This window comes from Microcebus murinus, chromosome 9 (genome assembly GCF_040939455.1).
Source record: "Microcebus murinus isolate Inina chromosome 9, M.murinus_Inina_mat1.0, whole genome shotgun sequence".
Taxonomy (NCBI): Eukaryota; Metazoa; Chordata; class Mammalia; order Primates; family Cheirogaleidae; genus Microcebus; species Microcebus murinus.
Window position 1 is genome coordinate 92429866 of NC_134112.1, and position 22781 is coordinate 92452646.

At 39.4% G+C, this 22781-nt stretch overlaps 1 long non-coding RNA gene across 1 annotated transcript in view; it reads left to right on the top strand.

Moving 5' to 3' along the window:
- The first annotated feature begins 4907 nt into the window (after positions 1 to 4907).
- The window catches only part of LOC142872875 (uncharacterized), a 30126-nt gene continuing 12252 nt past the window's right edge, over positions 4908 to 22781 (top strand). The window contains exons 1-2 of the long non-coding RNA XR_012920967.1: positions 4908 to 5050; positions 20855 to 20995. This is a non-coding gene — a long non-coding RNA (uncharacterized LOC142872875). The remainder of the gene's footprint in view (positions 5051 to 20854; positions 20996 to 22781) is intronic.

Sequence of the window (22781 nt, forward strand, 5' to 3'; positions counted from 1 at the left end):
GCAGTTACCTAATTGCCTTTTTTTAGGTTCCTTGTTGAAAAGTCCCCAGTCACATAAATTATATGTGAGTTGGCTGCTTATGATTGGCCAGGGTTAAGTTTTATTTCTAACATAGCATTTATCAGCAATGACCCAAGTTAAGCTTCACTTATGTTTGTGGTTGAATCAAGAATAAGGCTTTTTTTAAGGCCTTCAGTTTTGTTTGCTTGGGAAATTTTCAGGCCTGGTCTTCATTTTTTTTTTTTTTTTTTTTTTTTGCTTTAACACTTCTCTGATTGTGATCTCTTGGATTCTTCGATGCCCAGGTCAAGTGCTACCTTTCCCAGGAGGCCCAGAGCCGTGCCCACTCGCACTGTTCCCAAGCATGCTTAATCGTTTCTGTAGGTGTTTCACAGCCCTGCTGGTGGAGAGCAGAGTCATGCATTAAAAAGATCACTCAACTAGGAGACCCTAATCTGCTAATTATTAGCTCTGTGACAATAAACAAGCCACTTAAACTCACAGGCATGTAAGCAAGTTTTGTCATCTGGAAAATGAAGGTAATATTTGCCTATGCTTGCCCCACAGGGTCTCATACCTTCCACAAAAGAGCGAGGCTTTCCTGAGCCCTCCGTCCTGCATCCTGCAGTCTGTCACTCTGGGGGCTCACATCTCCCTATTGAGGGAAAGCTATTTCGTGGCAGGTGCAATGTCCCTTTTTCCTTCATGCCCACCCAAGGTGGATTATAGGTGTCAGTAGGTACAAACTGCATTCCAGGCCAGGAACGCACTTCCCCACACCATATCGAGCCCTCACTGTAGTCTCAGTAAAGTGAACAGATTCCTGGAAAAAGATGTTTCACCTCTCGTGTCCCTTGTGTCCCCATCTCAGGGAAAATCGGATTCATTAGGGTACCCTGGCAGTATTTCCGGATGACATCAGCACTGTGCTGGGGCCATGGTGTGCTTGCCGGGCCAGGCTGGGCATGGAAGGAAAGCCATGGAAAAGTCGGAACTTCATGCGTTAGAAAATGAGGCATTGGGGAAAGTAAGTCCTTGGAGGAAGGATGGGACAGGATGCTACTAGGAGGAGCTGGCGTGCCACTGGGCAGCTGGATGGATGGATAAGAGACAAGAGGCAGTGTGGTAAGCTTGGTGTTGCAGGACTGAGTGGGGGGGGGCCCAGCCTAGGGGGCTGGCAGAGGGGAGGGAAGAACATAGAAAGAAAAATTTATGGATGAAAATAAAGTCCTGGACACTGATTGAGTGGCAAGAGGGTTGTAACAGAGTCACTAAAGAGCTCCAAGTTGTACTGCCAGATGACTAGGAGGACAGTGATGCCAGGGATAGAAAAAAGTGGAATTTTGGTTAAGGGTGGGGGTAGGGACCGGCTTGACAGTACAGTAATAACTGGGGATTTTAGAGGCATTTGGTCTGCCTGGGACATCCCCACCGTGCCTCCTCTATGACCTTCCCTCTCCCAGAAACTCCCCTTTTCCTCAGGCATTCCCTTCCTAGCTTTTTTCCTGCCAGTCAAATCCCCTGAGGTGATATTTCTCTAGGAAAATGATAAGAGGGACAATTCAAATTAGCTAAGAGCAAGTTGAGGAAGGAGGGTGACATCTCCCTGTGGACAGCCACCACGCCTGGATGCACAGGTTCTCTCCCCACTGGGGAAGCTGAGCCAACCAAGGAGATAGGTCGAGTAGTCATGGAGTCATCGCCACCACAGCTGTCCCCAAGGTAGGACTGCGGCAGGCCCCTCTGACCTGAGCAGGGAGGGGACAGCCAGCCACGGCTCGTGGAGCAGGCACCACCACGCTGCCTCTGCGGTCCCTGCCTCCCACTCGCCTGAACTGTTCTGTCCCGTCTGTTCTAACTCCAGGATCTTTTGTTTGATGTCACAATATCAAAATAATAATATCAGTAATACCATAATATCTTCCTTTATTGAGCATTTCCTATGTGCCAGGAATGTGCTAAATTGTTTTGCTTACTACATATATTTTTTCCCTTCAGTCTTCACAGCAATTCTATGAGGGAGACAAGAGCTATGATTTTCCCCAATTTACAGATGAGAAAGCTGAGATACATGAGAGTCCAGTGAACTTGCACAGGGTTATAAAATCAATAATCGTCAGAACTGGGAATTGAACCAAAGCCTTAACTGTTGAGCCTGTCAGTCACTAAGCTTCTGTTTGGAGAAATCTCTTCACAGTCAAAATCTTCCCATATCTAAGCTCTTCTTTTTAAACTACCTCCCACAGCTTGGCCTTGGTGTGATGGTTTTGGGCGCCATTATTCTTCACACTCTCAAATATCCAGTTTCACCTTCTGAAGACTCTAGCCCTTTTGGTCCACACACAATCAGCTACCATCTATGGTGATTACAATGTCAACAGCAAGGACAGGACACTTATCTACATACATAGCACTCTGAGATGTGTACAGTAGCACCAATTCACTTACAAGATCACTGGATGGTAGTGATAATGACTAAGAAGCTACCTCCTAAAGAGCCAGAGACCCAGCTCTGAATGAGCCGGAGAGAGCCTCCATGAGACCAGCAATGGTGAGGACTCGGACAAGAAGACAAAGGACAAAGAGATCCCTGGGGACATGTTTCCCGAAAGGAAGCCATACTTGAGAATTGGGTTCCGCTTTGGGAAAGAAGAAATTTTAAGTGCAGTGTTCCACAAAGTAGTTTTTTAAGCCATTTAAAAGTCCAGGTGCGGTGGCTTATGGCTGTGATCCCAGCATTTCAGGAGGCTGAGACAGGACGATCATTTGAAGCCAAGAGTTTGAGACCAGCCCCAGCTGGTCTGAGACCCTCATCTTTACAGAAAAAATTAAAAACATTAGCCACCTATGGTGGCATGTGCCTGTAGTCCCAGCCACTCAGGAAGCTAAGGCAGGAGGATGGTTTGAGCCCCGGGGGTTTGAGGCTGCGGTGAGCTATAATTGCACCACTCACTCCAGCCTGAGTGGGAACCTGTCTCTAAAAGAAAAAAAAAATGTAAGTGATAATTAGATGGACCTCTTTTAATATTTTAATTTCCATATACTTCTATATACATTTTCTTTTTGAGATATATGCCTATAACAAGACTAGAATACATAATACTTGCTTAGTTAAATTATTAACTCAATTAAAATATCTCAAATACAGTAGCTGGATTGGTACTTGAATACGGCAAAAACTTGAAGTCATACTCAGAAGGCTGAAGTTTGAACGTGTACAGGTAGATATGTCTCAAAAGGAAAAATCTTTGTCTTTTCCCTCATTTTTTCTTGGTATTTTCTCCATGTCACCACTTTCTTCTTCCTGATCCAACAGGTGTCCAGGGCAGTACTCTGGACACAGGAGACTCTAATGCATTGTATAAATTCAATCATGTTTCCTCAAAAAGAACTGAAGAATTTGTGTAAGATCTTGCTAAGACCAATGTCTTAGTCAACTACTGCCATAGTAATATTTTGTAAATGTTGGGGCTCAGGAAACAGTACCCCAAAATGAAGGCCTCAGAAGCAAAAGGTTTTCTCTGACTTTCTTCTCTCCTCCTGCCCCTCAGCCCATTCTCCCCTGAGGCTAGCCATGGAAACTAGAATCCCTTTGCCCCAGAGCAAGTCATAAAAACCAAACACCCTTTTCCCAAAAGCCAGCTATAAAACCTGAAATTATAAACTGGCCGTAAAGAAATTATGTGACCTATCTTGTTTGACTGTAGGTCATAAGGCCCGGTCAGAGAGGTCAAGAAGAATCCAGACAGACAGGCCTCGTAGGGTTTCCCCACTGTCTTAGGATTAGATCTCACCCTTTTAGTCCAATCGTGTTTCTGCACAGCTGCCTATACTTTGTTGAACCTTAGCATAAAATTGGATAATTTCCCCTGCATCTTTGGGTCTTCATTCTGAAGGCTCCCACGTGTACACCTTAAGTATTAATAAATCTGTATACCTTTCCTCTTTTTAACACATTGACTACCACACCAGAAGAAAAATTTTTTTTCCCTCGGGGCCATAGTGTTTTATTACAAAAATAGAATTAAACCTTTGAAAATGAAACGATCGTTTCTAATTTACTGAAAAATGTGTCATTTTTTTATTGCTCTTTGTGCGTCGGTTATATGCAACTTGAAAAATAGTTCTCGCGGCTCCCAAGATGAAGAGACGTGTGAGTTAGATATGCTTCATGAGGCCCCGGGCTCAAAACTACATCTTTATTATAAGGACGATAATTTCAGTGTTAATTTGTAATGACTTTTTAAGTATAAGCTCCTAATTGTCCCACTGCAGGGAAATGGTTGAATAAACAATGGCATATTCAGACATTTCTACACAAAACTATATTAAAATATCAATTATAAGTGAAAGAAGCCAGTCACACAAAGACAAATATTATATGACTCCACTTACATGAGATACTCAGAGTAGTCAAATTCATGGAGACAGAAAGTAGAACGGTGGTTGCCAGGGGCTAGGGAGAGAAAGCAAGTTGCTGTTTAGTGGGTAAAAAGTTTTAGTTTTACAAGACAAAAAAGAGTTCTGAAGATGGGTTGCACAACAGTTTGAATGCACTTAACACTACTGAACTTAAAATGGTTAAAGAAATTGAGAATCGAAGTCTTATCCCCCACTTTGGAAACTATTCCCTTTATTATTACTTTCTTTCCTTTTCGCCCCCAAATTTCAGTTATTTAACTTCCTTATCTCTAAGGAAGACACACACACGCACGCATGTATGTACGCTCACACACAGCCTCCTCTGGAAGAGATTGCCTCCTGGCTTGTCACTATCTCCTTTATTTTTTTTTTTTTTATTTTTTTTATTTTTTTTTTTCTTTTTGCTGAGTAGTACTCCATAGTAGCTATCTCCTTTATTTTCTAATTTTTGGCTTTTCTTGGAACTGTAAGACAGACTGTTCTAGATTTCGTTCCTTCTTCCCTTCCCTGCAGCAGGGCAAGCCAGAGGCCCCTTCACGTCTCCACTGGCCACAGCTTCCCTGCGGTTTCGCCTCCTGCAGTCCTCGCTGTCAGCCTTGGCTCTGCCGTTCTTCACCTGCCAGTGTCGGTAAATATGATCCATTTCATGCACTTTGCAAATATTAGTGATGTGGTCTAGTGCAAAGAGCAGGTACGTTAGATCTAGACAGCCCCGAGTTGACTCGAATGTGGGTTCTTCTAGCTACTGGTCGTGATCTCGGGATAATCTCTAAATCTCTCTATACCCTCATCTGTAAGAGAAAATATTCATCCTTCTTTGGCCTGGTTACTGTAAGAACTAAATTAAGTAATGTGTGTTGCATGCATTGCTTTGTGTATGATAGGCAAACACCACATGTGTGTATTGCAGCTATCATCACTTGTAAGCATTCGTTTCTGTTGTTTCAGAGTTTCCAAGAGCAATATGAGAGTATCGGACCGTCAATGCAGCCAAAGATAAGAGATTGTGAACCTGGTTTTCCTACTCTTGGCTTGTCTAATATTTCAGTGGAATGTGAGACAAGACTTAGAATTCACTGAAAGATTGAAGACATTGGAAAACTTGGACTTCTTTATTATATAAGAAATATATATACATATCTTATATATATCTTATATATTTATATATATAAGAAATATAGCTTTATATAAGAAATTTAGCTTTTTTTGCACCCTTTACTTTGGCACTCCCTTCACATGATAATGGGTTCTGTCATCTGTGGCGTGCGTACCATGCTCTGTAAACCTATACCTCACTCTTGTCCTATGATCCTATCTTTCTCTCCTCAATAAACCTCATTTTAATGTTTGCCTTACAAAAAAAAAAAAAAAAGAAATTTAAAGTTAGTTTTATTCTGAGTCGAGTTTGAGATCTAATAGCCCAGGAACATAGACTCAGTGAAAACCGAACATGCGTCCTCCTGTGGGCTACACAGACGTGGGATATATACGTTCTTTTACATAGAAATGGGAGAAGGGGGCAGGGAAGCAAAGGTGACATTTTTACAATTCTGATGGTTGCTGTCCCTTGGTGAGCAGGTCTATGGCAACCCACCACCAAAGGCCAAGGAAGCTGACAGACCAAAGAAAAAAGCTTATATGTCCAATTTCTCAGAAAGAAACATTTAATAGGGACTTACGAATAGAAGCCAAGTCCCAGGTGGTGCCTGATGAGATGGAAATCCCTGCGCTGCTACGCCCAGACCCAGGGCTTGTCTACCATGGGGGGAAAAATATGTAGGACTATTATTGAAGCTGACCCCTCAGGGAAAGGCAAGAATGCTGTGTGAATCTGTGTAAGGGCAGGATTTATGGCCAAGATTGTTTTGCTCTAAAGGCAGAATTTATGGTAACTAGATAAATCAGAAGTCTTAGAGGCATTCCCAGAACAAGGGTTAATCAGAAGCCAACATGGCAGATTAGCATCCAAGATGGAGTTGTTGAGTGTCCCCGCTCCACTCTGTCATCTGGCTCTTATAGTCTAATGAACGCTCCTCATCTGTGATAGTCCTGAGCCATTGGGAGTGGGGTCAGGAGTGGGGTCAGGAGTGGGGTTGTGGGTGACATGTTGCATCAGTTTGTTTTCTACTTGTAAGCAGAAATCACAGCAATGATACAGACAACAGCAGGCTTTGTTGAACCATCTCTGGTCTTTGGAATACCATGATTTTGATTGTCTCAAAAGAAGAAAAATGATGAGAGATTGCATAACATTAATAATCTGAATAGTAGAAATGTAATATAATGCACACAAGGGTTACAATCAAAAGAGAATTTGTATTCCAGAACAACAGCAGAAACAACAATAACAACAACAACAATAACAGACCATTCCAATAGGGAGTCAACTAAAAGCATCACGAAGAAGATTAAAACTGGTTCTTCTTTAGAGATTTGTTGTAACCAAGAAACAATTCAGGATTTAGTCCAAATTGTAGGCAAATAATAAAACTCAAAAACGATGAATAAGACTAGAATCTAATAATGGGTTTACTATAGTTGTGTTCTGAACATAATTTTTCTCTCTCCAGTTTCCTATTTCTACCAAAGACATGTTATAGTAAGACTAATTTGCAAAATAAGTTTTACTCCTATTATACCTGGCTGAATTATTTGCATAAAGTACAGCAAGAATAGTGACTGGCCATATAAGTACTTTTTAAGTTGGCTTTGCAGGAACTTTCATAAGGAATTTCAGATTAGACTTTTCAAGGCCTCAAGACCAGGAGGCCAAACCGAAGATTTGCCATCATACTGTGCTTGTGCTTCCTGTGTGAATTGGGCCAGTTCTCCTCTTCTCAAGGGCCCAAAATATTTTGAGGACCCCGGGTCTGTCACAAAGTGACATTCTTTACTTACCACAGGTCAGGAACCTTGGAAAGGGAACCACATAGACAAGGTACCAGGCCAGTGTTTCCAAGGGACTTTTTATCAGCTCTATAATGTCAATGTCAATTCTACAAAGCGGTCTGGTCATGTCTGAAAATACGCCATTCTAGTCAAAGCCTTGGGAAAATAACCAGTGTCTCCAGTGTCTCCCAATTGCTCTAAGCTATAAATTAGCTCAAAAGGAAAAACATTTTTCTGCCTCTTCTTCAACCAGAGTAGCAGCCTTGTAGACAGAAAATTGTCTGTTCACCTTGGAACTGCCGTCCACAAGCACAGCAGCTCTTAGTCGGATGAGCACTGTTTACTGAGCACTGGAGGGTCCAGAAGCTCCTCACATAGTTGCAGATCGTGAGGCAGGGTGGTGAATCCTCACCAGGATTCTACAAAGAAAGTTTTTGGATACTACGGTTTTCTTTTGCCTCTCCATGAATCATGTTTACCTCTCACTTTGAGACAAATGAGGAGGCCCCAGAGAACAATTTGGAGCACTTGCTGTATCAAGAAATGGCACTCATGCCTGAAAACTATAAAGAGGAGAGTGTGGCTGGGTACCTGCACTGAGATGGCACAGCAAGAACACCGCCCTGGACACAGGACGCATCTCCGTGGATAAGCATTTTCTGTGCACTTTCTGTGCTCTGCGCGTCCAGCAGTAGGGAGCAGGCCGTGAGCTGAATTGAAATGTACATACTGGGGGGCGTCCTGCCAGGAAAAAGACTGCCCAGCGGGAAGAGGCCGGACGTGCACTCTTGGGTGAAAGTTAAGGCGAGATTATGAACACTAAGCCTGGGAAGCATGATCCAATTCAGAGGACTTTAGTTAGATGTTTCCAGTGAGAATAACTCTGAAGAGCCCACAGAATGGTCCCATAAGAGACAGAAAACTTCACACATCAGTCTTATTCAGAGGGGTCCAACACCAGATTAAAAGTAAAACCTGTTCCATCCCTTACTTCTCCTCCTTTCTCAAGCTCCAACCTGGAAGGAATCAACAGTGCTATTTTAGCGAGTCAGAGAGGAGGTGGGTAGAGAAAGAAAGAAGATGTTGGCCATGACCCATGCTTCCCAATGTAGGCTCTAAGCCAGAGACAAGTGCAAACTGAAGAAGGGGAGAAATTTTGAAAGAGTCAATCCAGAATTTTGGTAGATTGGACTGCACCTTTTATTATCTGTAAGTGACTAGAGGACCTCTTATTTCTTAAAGTATCTGATAAAGCTACTGGACTTGCCCAAGAGTTCACCTAGGGGTGACAAGCTGACAGAAGAGGTGCTGCAGGAATAGTTGCAAGAAAGAGTAAAGTTGGTTCTGCTTGCACCCTGCTGAGTTTCGCTCTATTGTTAAACCAGTCCCATTCACTACCTGGCTGAAGATGAGACTTCACTTCTCTGTTTCATCATGTGAAAAATGTGAGAATTATACTTATGCGTTATATCAATTAAGCCTATTTTATTAAAACAAATGTCATAAACATGTAGCACTGCCTGAATCTATTTAATGTCCAGCAAGTATTATGTGCTGTATAAAGGACTTATGACAAAAATGTTCCCACTTGGAACAACAGGGAACAAAAGAATGGCTTGAGTTGTACAGTCTCCCCCTGTGAAGCCCTTAAAGAACACAATAAATATGATTAGGGAGTTAGGGAATATACTAGTTATTTATTGCTTCATATGAATAATAAACCCCAAATTTGGTGCCTTAAAAAAAAAAAAACAATTTATTGGCTATGCATTCTATGGGTTGTCAAATTGGGTACAGCTGGAATGTCATCCGTGCTCATTTATGTACTTGGCTTCACCTGGCAGGCCAGCTGAGGACTGCCTAGTCCAGGATGGGTCGTTGGCAGGGCTGTTGAAGGTGCCTCAGATCTCCTCCATGAGGCCCCTCCTGCAGGCTGGCTTGGTCTAGTTCCCATGGCAACTGGTTCCAAGAGAGCAAGAGTGGACGCTGCAAGGTTATGGACACCTAGGTTTGGCAGTCATACCACATCACTTCCGCTATATTCTACTGGTCAAGGCAAGTCTCAAGGCCAGCCAAGATCTGAAAAGCAGAAAAACAAACTCTACCACTTTGGGGGAGGAACTGCAAAGAATTTATAGTCATGTTTCTTAAGCCACAGGAAGAAAGACAGTTTTCTTTGTGAAGTAAAACATCACAAAGAAATCACCAAACTAGGAGTCTAAAAACTTCGTTTTCAGTCCTATATTTCTCATAAACTAAAGTTTGGTGACTTTTTCCTAATTTACCATCTCAATAAAGTCTAGCACTGAAAACCTATGTGTCTAGGTTTCTGATTGAGCCTCTATTTCTTTTCTTTCTTATAGAGACCTTAGAAGTCTCTGTAAGTTTAAGGCCAGAGCATCAGCATCAATGTATAAGAAAGGATTCTCTTTCCCTTAAAGATAACCATCGATCAAAGGGAACAGTCTAAGCCCACTAACCCCACTCCTGAGAGTTCTGACCAAAGGATATCAACAGAGTGTCACATAGTTGCTATATGGAATTTTCTTTAGGCGATATTTGGCATTTTCCCATGGCCTCTGCATGGTTTCTGTTGTTGGTTTTGTTTTGTTTTGTTTTGTTTTTTGTTGGTCCCTTCCTCTATTTTGCTGCCTGGAAGGCAGATGTTTTCATGGATGATAAGATTGAGGTTCACACATGAGGGATAGCACACTGGTGAGCCAAGAGGAATCCAGTGTTTGGTGTCCATGGACCTTGTGCAGAAGAATGGCCATCCTAGCTCTGGACCACATCTCTATAGGCTTTTACATGTGAGAAAATTGCTGGTTCATTTATGTTACTGTAGTTTCTCTCTGTCACTCAGGGCTAACTCTAGTACTACTAATAGACAGGTGTTACTACCTAAGGAAAATGTCTGGACAATGTCTACCTACGCAAAGGTTGTTAGATACAGATGACCATGGGAACTACACAACTCTAAGGATTGCCAATTACATGGATGAGGATTTGCATGGTTTTCTATAGGGTTGAGCCAAACAGCAACCTTGTACCTAACAACTAGCATGATGTGAAAAGAGGAAGTTAAATTCAGACTGCTATGTTGTTCCTGTATTGCTTGCTGGTTCGCTCAGAGACCTGGATGTTCTTGTTCAAGCTGTTCAATTTGGCGTTATTTTTAAGAGTCTATAACAGTTGGAATCCTCTCAAGAAAACAGAAACCACTCTAGGTATTTCAGGGGAAATATAATACATGTAATTAGATACATAAGTGATAGAAGAATTGAGAAGTCAAATGAGTGGAGGGGCCAATGATCCAGCCCCAAAATTATCAACAGAGAAAAAGGTACCACAAATTTAAGGCTAGAGGAACAAAGGGAAGGGGATATTACCAGAACCCAGAAGCTGGGCCACTCAACAGTAGATGGAACCATACTGGACGCGCTCAGCAAGCTGGGACCTTAGGAGAAAGTGCTGCCCAATTGGAGCTAGAGCCACTGAGAAGATACAGCTGCCACTGGTGGTGCCACCTGAAGCAGAGAGAGAGGAGAAACATCTCGGTTTCATCTCTACTTCCACCTCTTCCCCTTGGATGAATCTTTATAGAAGTCAAAGGGGAAGGAGCCTTGGGAAACATAGTTCCCTGTGATACAGAGCATGACAGAAGATGTCAAGAAATTGATCTACAAACAGGCAAATGACTGACACAGTGCATCTGTAAAAGTATTTGGCTCATTTGTAAGGCTCTGGGCACATACAGTACTGCTTCATAGCCCGTGCGACCAAGGGTGGCTCAAAGCTGAGCAGAAAACTCTCCATTCTTTTGTGCAGAACTCTTCAGAATCTTGATGTTTTCATCATCTGGAAACAGAATTCTTGGAATGGGCATGGCTATTCTCATGAGAGTCTGCAATGACAGTGACAATGGTAAGACTTCAAACACCTCTATGGATAACGGACATTAACTCAGGGAAATAAGAGAAGAAGAGAAAGAACACAGAAGATGCTGCATAGTAACCATGACTAACTGGCTGCTTTATTTCTTGTGAATACATCCCAGTGAGGGAATTCCAAAAACATTTGAAGTGAACTTTTCAGAAGAGGCAAGAACAGGACATTTGAGTCGTCATTGTCCAGATGGCATCACGTGTGTCCACAGGCTGGAATGGATAAGGCGACATTTGAGTTCTACAAATATTTGTTGTAACTGTATTATCTATGTTGATAAGCAATAATAGCCTATGGCTTTTCTTTTTAAAATTTCATTTGTACAATTAAAACCCCTGGAAATGATATATAAAACAAACATAAGAAGACTCTAAAAAGTGGAGAAAAGAAGATAGTGACCTTGGGACTTGAGGAATGAAATGGTGGATTTCTGGGTTTTCTTTTAGCTTCATATGTCCCAGACATGGAGCTGAAGAATTCAGCAACCCAGAAATACAATGGATACAGAGAACAAAAGTCCCAAGGAAAGCCTGCTCTCTCTAGCCAAAGAACCAGGAAAAGGGCAGCATAGCAAGATAGAAAACTTGCAATAGTCATTCTACTCAGGCCAACTACACAGAAAACCCCATGGCTCCACTCCCATCCATTTCAGCAAAGGCCAAGTGGGGAGCCTCAACTTCCACCTTTGAAAGGCATAATGAGGCATGTTCACTGCCCCTTCACACACACACAGGTGGTATCAGAGAAGGTCAAGTAGGGAGCCAGGATTCTCATTCCCATGGGGTAGTAAAGAGGCTCCCACCCTTTCTGCCACAGGAAGACCAGTGGAGAGTCAGGACTTTCACCATCAATCGATGGTGACAAGTGCAAAGGCCCCCCAGTCATAATGTCCTTGATGGCCATATGGAGGACAGCAATGAGGCCCTTCTACCCCCCTAGACAGGCAGGTATCAACAGAGGCCAAATAGTGGGCTGGAGATCCTAATGTTGCCCAGTAATAATCAAGAGCCCTAAACTGAATTGTCAGCAGAGGTCAACTAAGGAACTTAAATTTCTACCCTTCCATGGCAATAACAAGCAACCCTCTACTGCAGAATTATCTAAAAAACCCAACTAAAATAAAAGGTTTAAATAAAATATAGATCCTCATAACACAAAGACGTCCAGGTTTCAATGGAAATCACTCATTTATGCCAACAACCTGGAAGATCTGAAACTGAAAGAGAAAAAAAAAAAAAGACAATTGATAGATATCAACATAGAGATGACAAAAATATTAGCATTATCTGATAAAGATTTTAAAGCAATCATGATTAAAATGTTTACATGAGCAATTATGAACATGTTGTAACAAATGAAAAAAACAGCAGTCTCAGCAAAGACAGAGGATATTAGGAAGAACCAGATGGAAATTTTGGAACTCAAAATGCAAAAGTAGAACACAAAAGTAAATACATAAATAAATAACCAAAATTAAAAACTCAATGGATGGACTCAGCAGGGGACAGAGGAAAAAAGCAATGTACTAGAAGATATAACCCTAGAAATTACCCAATCTGAACAACAGAGAGAATAAAATAGACTGGAAAAAACATTGAATAGAGCCTCAGAGACCTGTGGGATTATAATATAAGATATAACATTCATGTCTTCAGAAACAGACAGGGCTAAAAATGTACTCAAAGAAATGATAAATGAAAACTTCCCAAATTTGGCAAGAGACATATACCTACAGATTCAAGAAGCTGAGCAAATCTCAAACAAGATAAACCCAAAAAGACCCATACCCATCACATCATAGTCAAACTTCTGAAAATGAGACACAAAGAAAGATATTTAAAAGCTGCAAGAAAAAAAATGACATCTATAGGGGGAAAATAATTCAGATGACAGTGGATTTCTCATCAGAAACCATGGAGGCCAGAAGGAAGTGTCATAATATTTTCCAAGTGCTAAAAGAAAAGAACTGCCAACCCCGAATCCCATACTCAGAAAAAAACATATTTCGGGAATGAAAAGTAAGTCAAAACATCTCAGATGAAGGAAAACTAAGAGAATTTTTCATCAGTAGAACTACCCTAAAAGAATGGCTGAAGGAAGTTCTCTAAATAGAAAGGAAATGATAAAATAAGAAATGTCAAAAAGAAAAAGTAAAACAGAACATACTAAGCAAAAATGTCAGTAAATACAATAAACTGCTTTTTGTGAATTTTTGAAATTGTGTCTGATGGTTGAAGCAAAAACTATAACATGTCTGATGTGGTTCTAAACATATGTAGAGATAATATTTTAAGACCATTATATTATAAATATGGGAAGAAATATGATAACAGTGATTAGTCATGTATGTGTAATATAATAGGAGAGGAACCAATAAAAAACTGTATCAAAAGATACACTCAAAAAAACTGTCGATAACTCATAATAGAATTTTTAAATGTTCAAGTAACCCACAGAAATCCATTTTAAAAACCTGACAAATGAAAGAGAATAAACATAAAACAAAAATTACACTTTAATGCACCAATAGTTATATTAAATATAAGTGGTCTAATACACCAAGAGACAGAGATTAGCGGAGTGGATTAAACACATCACCCAACTATATGCCATCTACAAGAAATTCCCTTCAAATGTAATGATATAGATAGCTTAAAATTAAAAGATTGGAAAAAGATATATCATGTAAACATTAATCCAAAGAAAATAGGAGTACTTATATTGATACTAGAAGAAATAGATAAGACAATTATCGGAGATTCAAAGAAGGACATTATATAATGATATGAAGGGCAATCCACCAAAAAGACATAGCAATCCTAAAAGTGTGTACACCAAAACAACAATAACAACAACAACAAAAAACCAGAGCTAAAAGTATGTGAAGCAAAAACTGACAGAACTATAAGGAGAAATAGGCAAATTCAGAATTGTAGTTGGACACTTTAACACCCTTTCTCAACAAATTACAGACTATTTATTCAGAAAGTAAGCAAGTATATAAAATAAATCAACAAGGCCTAATTAACACTTATGGAACACTTAACCCAACATAGAAAAATAGATATTCTTTCCAAGTACCATAAAAGATACACCAAGATCTTAGGTCATTAAATTTAAAAAATCTCAAAAATTTTTAAAGAATTGAAATCATACAGAATATACTTTTCAATCTCAATGGAATAAAACTAGAAATCAATAGCAGAATGATAACAGGAAAATATCTAAATACATGTAAACTAAACAACAGACTTCTTAATAATCTGTCAAAGAAGAAACCTTCAATGCATTGAATGGAATGAAAATGAAAATACAATATATCAAAATTTGTGGGACACAGCTAAAACAGTATTTAGAGGGAAACTTATGGTGCCAAATATATACATTAGAAAAGAGGAAAAGTCTCAAATCAACAATTTAAGCTTCCACATTAAGAACCCAGATAAATAGGGATGAATTAAATCTGAAGAAATTAAAAGGAAGAAGATAATAAACATAAGAGCAGAAATCAATACAATTAAAGCTGAAAACAAGGGAGAAGAATCAATGAAAAAAAGAGCTAGATCAATGAAAAGATTATTAAAATTGGTAAACTTCTTTTAAGACTGACAAAGAAAAAAAGAGAAAAGACACAAATTACTGATAGGAATGAAACAAGGGATATCAAACATCAAAACTCCATCAACAACTCTACACACATAATTTGACAACTTAAATTGATCAATTTGTCAAAAACACACAAATTTTTACAACATTTAATACAAAATAATTTAGATAGCTATATAACTATTACATTTAATTCATAATTGAAGAACTCCCCAAATAGAAATTCTCAGCCCCTAATGGTTTCTTAGGCAAAACTACTAAACATTTAAAGAAGAATTAACACCAATTCTATATTATCTCTTCCAGAAAATATAAGAGAAAGAAATACATTCCAATTCATTGTATGAAGTTACTGTCACTCTCATGCCTAAACCAGACAAAATGAAAACTGCAGACCAATATCCCTCATGAATATATTAATAGATGAAAAATTCCTTAACAAAATATTATCTAATAGAATTTAGCAATATATAAAAATATCATTCTCTATGACCAAGTAGGATTTATTCTAGGAATGCAAGGCTGGTTCAATATTTGAAAATCAATCAATGTAATCCACCATATTAACAGGGAAAAATGAAAAAAATTAATCATATGGATTGATTCAGAAAAAGCATTTGACAAATTTCAACACCTATTCATGATAACAATTCTCAGAAAAATAGGTATAGGGGGCAACTTTCTTAGCTTAACAAAGTATATCTACTTAAATCCTGTAGCTAACATAGTACTTGATGAGAGACTCAATGTTTCCTTCATAAGATAAGGAACAAAACAAAGGTGCCTTGTTCACTATCACCACTCTTCTTCAACATAACATTGGAAGTTTTGATCAGTGCAATGAAAATAAAAGGAAGACAGATCATAAAAAGAAGAATTAAAATAGTTTCTATTTGCAGATAACATGACTGTCTACATAAAAAATCTCAAAGAATATACAAAAAGCAATCCTAGAAGCAAACAGTGAGTTGATCAAGGTCACAGAATACAAAATAAATGCAAAAAAAAGTCAGCTGTATTTTCATATACTAGCCACGAACACATAGACACTAAAATGAAAACTACAATGCCATTTACAGTCACTCTAAAGAAAACAAACTTAGCAAATCTAATAATACACGTGTAATAGTCAGGGCTCTTCAGAAAAACAGAACCAATAGGATGTGTATATACAGTCACGTGTCACTTAACAATGGGGATACCTTCTGAGAAATACATCATTAAGCAATTATATCATTCATTGTGCAAAAATCATAGAGTATACCTACACAAACCTAGATGGTGCAGCCTACTACACACTTAGGCCTATTGATCCTAGGCTACAGAACCTGTACAGCATCTTACTGTGCTGAATACTATAGGCAACTGTAACACAATGGTAAGGATTTGTGTATTGAAACAGAAGAATTTTTCAGCTCCATTATAATCTTATGTGGTCTATTGTTGACCAAGCATTGTTATAAAGCATATAACTGTATATGTATATAAGATTTTTTGTTGATATACACAAGGTTACTCTAAAATTTATATGAAAAGGCAAAGCAACAAGAAAAGATAAAACAAATTTGAAAAAGAATAAAGTGGGAAGAATTAGTTTACCTGATATTAGGAGTTATTATGTAGGAATAGTAATTAAGACTATGTAGTCATGTTGGAGGGACATAGGGATCAAGGAAATAGAACAGATAAGAAAACACAGACATAGGTTCATATAAATATACCCAACTAGTTTTTGACAAAGTGCAAAAGCAATTCATTGGAAGAAAAATAGCCTTTTCAACAAATGACGCTACAACAATTGGCCTTTCACAGGCAAATAAATGAACTTTGACCTAAATATCACATCTTATAGAAAATAACTCCAAAGAGATCATGGACTGAAATGTAAAACACAAAAATATAAAACTTATAGAAAAAACCATAGGAGAAAATCTGTACAACATGGAGCTAGACAAAGATTTCTTAGATTTTACATCAAAAGCACAATCAATAAAAGGAAGGACTGATAAATAGGGCTTTATTACAATTGAAAAATATTTGCTCTGGAATCAACTGTATTAAAAACATTAAAAGACAGACTGAGAGAAAATATTTGCAAACTATGTATCTGACAAAAGATTGATATCTATATTAAAAACACTCTCAAACTCGATATTAAAATATCCTCATTATTTCTAATTTTTTCCTTTTCTTTTTTATTACAAAATACATGCTCATTATAGTAAACCTGAAAATCACAAAAACACACAGGAAAAAAAAATCATTAGAAATCCAGGACCAAGTAATAACTACAATACCCCTCTGTTGTTTAAAACATGCATGCGATTTGAGTGGGATTCACCCTATCACCATATCTGGGATGGGCTCTATTTAGCATGAACCAACAAGAGTGATTTTATTCCCTGCCCGATGTGATTAATTCAGGTAGAGTCACATCTAAACCAATCAGTGCCTGGCACCCTCCTGGCCATAGTGATTAGTTCAGAAGTGGGTTCAGAATTTCCCATATTATGACCTATGTTTGTCTGGTTTTAAAGAAGCCCAAGACTTACATCTGTTAGGATAAGAGAAGCTCTCCTGCTCTGCTCCCTGCCCACCATCCAGGCCTGGCTAGCGTAAAGGAGAAAGCATTTAGTCCCAGAGCTGCATGAAACCTATCTGGAAGCAGAGATATATTCAGGAGATGAAGTAAAAATAGAAACTGTCTTAGTCCATTCTGTGTGGCTGGAACAGAATACCTGAGACTGGATAATTTATGAAAAAAAAAAAAAAGAAGAAGTTTATTTAGCTCACAGTTCTGCAGGCTGTGAAGTTCAAGGAGCATGGCACCAGCATCTGCTTGGCTTTGGCTGAGGGTTTCCGTGCTGGGTCAAAACCTGGCAGAAGGTCAAAGAGAAAGCGGACATATGGGAAGAGGCAAAACCTGAGGGGAGTTCTGTTTTTATAACATCTCTCTCTCAGGAACTAATCTAGTCTTGCCAGAGCAAGAATTCACTCGCTACAGAGGAACAGCACGAAGCTATTCATAAGAGACACACCCTCATGGCCCAAACATCTCCCATCTCCCAACACCACCACATTGGGGGTCAAATGTCAACATAAGCTTTGATGGGACACAGAAGCCATATCCAAACCACAGCAAAAACTACATCATCATCCCATCATTAGCATCTCTAACACCATATTCTCAGAAGTCTAGTCCCAGCTTGTTGTTTTCACATCTTAATCAAACAAGCAAAGGATTGCCCAGATTTATCATTTGACAACAGGAAAATGTGTATTCTGGGACTAAACCTACTCTAGATCTATCTAGTTACGTGGCCATCTTGGTAAGGGGTCTCCAGAATAATTCTCTTTTGCGGACCTGGAGTCTCCCAAGCAAATCTTATTTTGCAATAAAATTTTCTTACTTTGCTTTCCAGATTGTCCTCTAAATTTTCGAAAGCCTGTGGTCCATAAATATAGAACTGGCGGATGTAACTTGATTTCAGTACAGCCGTCTGGGTTTTGATGCCAATGCTATGTTGTAAGAGTGTTATTGGATTTGTACTATCTATATTTAAAAGCCTGGTGGGTTACTTTCGCCTGGAATGCCTAACCACTTTGGATAAGGGTCAGAGCTGCATTCTGTTAAAAAAAAAAAAAAGAGAAAGAAAGAAAGAGAGAGAGAGACGACCCAGAGGCTGTCTGTCTGTGGATGTCTGAAGCTATAGGACATGCACCGCGTCCAGGCTGCAATCGTTGAGACTACTGAAACCATTTAGAAGAGCTATTCCTCTACTTACTGAACCCGAGTGCAACCAGTTGCCCTAAGGGCCTGCTGGCTGTCATGATGCACCCCTCCTATCCCAACTCCTCTCCCAACACTTCCACACACCCTCTGCCTAGAGCAGTGAGAAGCCATGCAATAACTCTTTGAGATCCTACTCTGTAATAGCAGTGAATGAAAGCTAGCATGCTTTGTTCGTACCTTGAGACACACTTAGAGAAATAAAGAATCCATTCTAGCTCCACCTCAGAAGTAGAAAGATAGTCTACCTAAAGTGAGCTTCCGCTCCCATGCTCAGATTTATACATGGCAGGCCTTGTCTTTGTTCCTGGTAGGCATTCCTTAGTGCAGCTGTTCTCTTCCAGAATAGCAGCTCTCAGCTCTTCTCAGTTCTGCGCGAAACTCTAATCCCTGGTGCGTGTTGAAACCACAGTCCTTAATGTACCTGCCTCTGACCTTGACACGGGCGCCTCCCTAGCCTCAGACAATGCACTACCTTCTCCAGGTCTCCACCCCACCTTCTTGCCTACATAGTTTTGGAAGTTGCTGTTTTCGAATAAAGAAATGCAGTGGGGGTGCAACAGGGAGAGGGAGAGAGAAGCAGATAATCAATACGCAAGTCCACAAATAAATACTGTAATTCAGGTCATGATAACTGCTGTAAAGAAAAATAAGGCCAAAAAAGGGAATGGAGAGAGATGGAGGGTGTGGTATGAGGTGTCATTTTTAATAAGGTGATCCAGCATTTGAGCCGAAGGATTGAAAGTGTCAGCCAAGTGATGATCTGAGGAAAGACTTTGAACTTTCTTTTGTGTGTGGTGGGAAGACATTGGACAGTTTTTAAAGGGTTGCCCAGGCTCCTGGGGGTGGTGGCATTCAATGGAATCATTGTAAGATCCAGGCAAGAAATGATGAAGATATGGATTAAAGTGATAGCAATGGAGGTGGCAAGAAGCAGCTGAAATCTATCTATCTATCTATCTATCTATCTATCTATCTATCATCTATCTATCTATCAAGCAATCATCTATCTATTCCTGCAGTACCAATAGGGCTGGTTGGATTCCATGTGAGATGAGAAGGGGTGAGTGGCTCTCAAACATAATGCTCAGGGGTTGATGCTTGAATAGCTGGATGAGTGGCGGTGCCATCTTCTGAGGTAAGAACACCGAGAGAGGAACCAGTTGTGAGTGGGTAATGTGGAGAGCTTGATCTTAGATGCAGAAATTAAGGGATGCATATTAGACATTGAAGTTGAGATGCTGGGTAGGAAATTAAATAAAACGTCTAGAGCTGAAGGGATAAGTCAAGGCTAGAGATGACAACTAGGAAGTTTGAATTCAAGTAGGCTATTTTCACACACACACACACAAGGGACCAGAGGAGATCACCAGGGATGAGGTCAGAGCATGGGCCACTCCAACACTGGGGAGCTAGAAGGAGAAGCCAGCAAAGGAGATCAATCTGGGGAACGTCAGGGTTTTTATCTGCATGTGTGTGTGCGTGCGTGTGTACATGGACTTTTTAAATTGGAGATGTCACATTAGGGTAGCCGTACAGATGTCTTTATGCCCTAGAATTATTTTATGTCTTTTTAATTATATTTATATCAGAGGTTTATCAATTTTTATCTTCTCCTCAAATAACCAGCTCTTAATTTTTTATATGATTATGCCATTTATTCTCCAAGTTATTTATTTATGCTTTCATATTGTTTTCTTATTTTGCTTTAGATTAATTCTTTGTTCTGTTCTAGAACTTCATAGTATAATCATTTTTTATTAATATCTCTTTTTTATTCCTTCTTATTAAAGACCTTTAAGTGAGTACATTTTTCTTCTAAATAGTGTTTTGGCCCACATCCCAACACATTTTGATATGCAAAGATTTTTACTGTGTTCTTAATTTCTTTCCTAAGCCAAATTTTACTTATAAAAAAGTATTCTTTTTAATATTCAGAAATTAAGCAATTTGCCTTGAATTCTGCCAAAAATAAATCCAAGTTTTCCACCGGCTCTACCTGCCTTAGGGAGTCATTATAGCGCTGAGTCTAATTCTAACTCCCTTCTCTTTCTCCCTTCTAATTTCTGCCACACCTGAAATGTCGAGGCCATAGCCTGCCAGCTACCTGAACGTACATGGATTGCATATATGACAATATCGTGCAGCTCAGATCTCTCACCACAAATGCATTATTTTGCCACTCTCTCTGTGTCAGTCCAGGTCCTCAGAGAAGCAGATGTGAAAAACAGATGAACCATGCAAGTGTTTATTAGGGGAAATACCGGTGAAGGAATATGGAGAGGGAGCCAGAGAGGGTTGGGAAGAGACATCAAGCTGTAGTGCAGGACAGAGGGAGAGAAGGTGAGAGGGGGCTTTCTAGACAGTCTCATAGTCTGAGGAGGCTTGGGGAGATCAATGGGGAGATCAAGCCAAAGTTGCAGTCAGAGACAACCCTTGTCTCCAAGACGGTGGTGCCTTAGATCTCACGGAGCAGCATGTGGGATTTCACAGCAGGGATGGATTTGAACAAAGGCAGCCGGGGCTCTCCTCAATCAGCTCCAAGTGTTGGAGGTCTGCAGGGAGAGTTCTGGTGGCTGCCGCACTCCCCTCCATTTTAAACAATTGTTTGTTAATATGTTTTAATGTTTCATTGTTTGAATGTAAAGTTGAGTTCCTTTATATTGTGCCTTTTCATTATATCATATAGTTACTACTATGCTTAATCATTATGTATTATGCATACATTATGTATGTATACATTATGTATGCTTATCATTAATCATTTATGTATTGACTTCTACTATTTTGAATATCATTTGTACTTTCCCTATAATTTCATAGTGTATTGGCTCATCTTCTAATTTTTTAGATTTTATAAATTGGCTTTGTTTTTAAATATAGAATGAGACTTTTTTTGAGAGGTGACTTTTCTTTTTTTGATAAATGGTCATAATGGTTGCAATCCACTCTACTGAATTGTTTTTCCCCTTCCTATACTTGTTATTCTGTTTTGCTTTAACAATTATACCTTTTTATACATAGAGTACATGTACACGTTCTTCTAAAATGGGTTATTCAATTCAATTCTACAAGGTTAGCTAATAAGAACATTCTTAATAATATTTCTATTTATATTAAATAGGAAATAGAAGTGTTGGGCTCCTTTCTCCAGTGTGAAAGTTTGCACTGATTGTTCCATGCCTATGTATGTGCCCACTTCATCCTCGTTTTTGATTCTACATATGGTTTTGAATCCAGCATTATATTAATACTAATCAGGATATCAATTCATTACTTGTCAGAGTTACCAGTAATATCTTTTCAACATGATTTCCCCATGCAGTAAACTGCTAAAAAATAACTCTTACGTGTTGTTTAGACATGATAAATGTGGTCAGCAAATCTCTCTCCGGCCTTTCGAGCTGTAAATCTTTCTGCTTTTTGTTTTCTTTCCAAATCAATGATCACTGAACCAAAAAAACTGTCTTTGGGGGAATAGGTTTTCTTCAAGAACTTAAAAATATTTTCCTATTCCAGGATTTGATGATGTAGGTTCTAAAAGTTACAATCATCCTAATCTGTAATCTTTTGAATATTACCCATTTCATTTTTAGATTCATGTGTTATCTTGATATTGCCCTTGAAATAAACGTAGAAGCAAATAAACGTGTTGGCTTATTCACCTGTTTCTTTTTTTCCTACTATTAGCCAGTTTCTGATTGTGAAAGACAGGCACCCAACCCAAACTAATTTAGTCAAGAAGAGAATTATTTTCTCATGTGACCACAGAAGGGCAGTGAGGCAGTGGGATAGCTGGACTATTTTGCCTCCAACTTTCATCACAGCTTCTTTCTAATGTTGGCTCCATTGTCTTCTGCAACCTGGCTTCCTCCATGTGGGTGGTGACAATTCCAGGGAAGCACCTTAGAGTCCCACTGTCAAAGAAGGAATGACTCTCCTTCTCCTCCAAGTCCAGTTTCTCAAATGCTGGAAAGAGCTGTAGCTGGTCTTGCTTGGGTTGGGTGGACGTCAGCTTCATCACTTATGCCTGAGGTGAGACGGGGTCTCTATAAAATGGGCCCAGCTTGGGTCAGGCACTCACTTGTGGTCAGGAGCATAGACTCAGAAGGAAACTTGCAAAATCTCT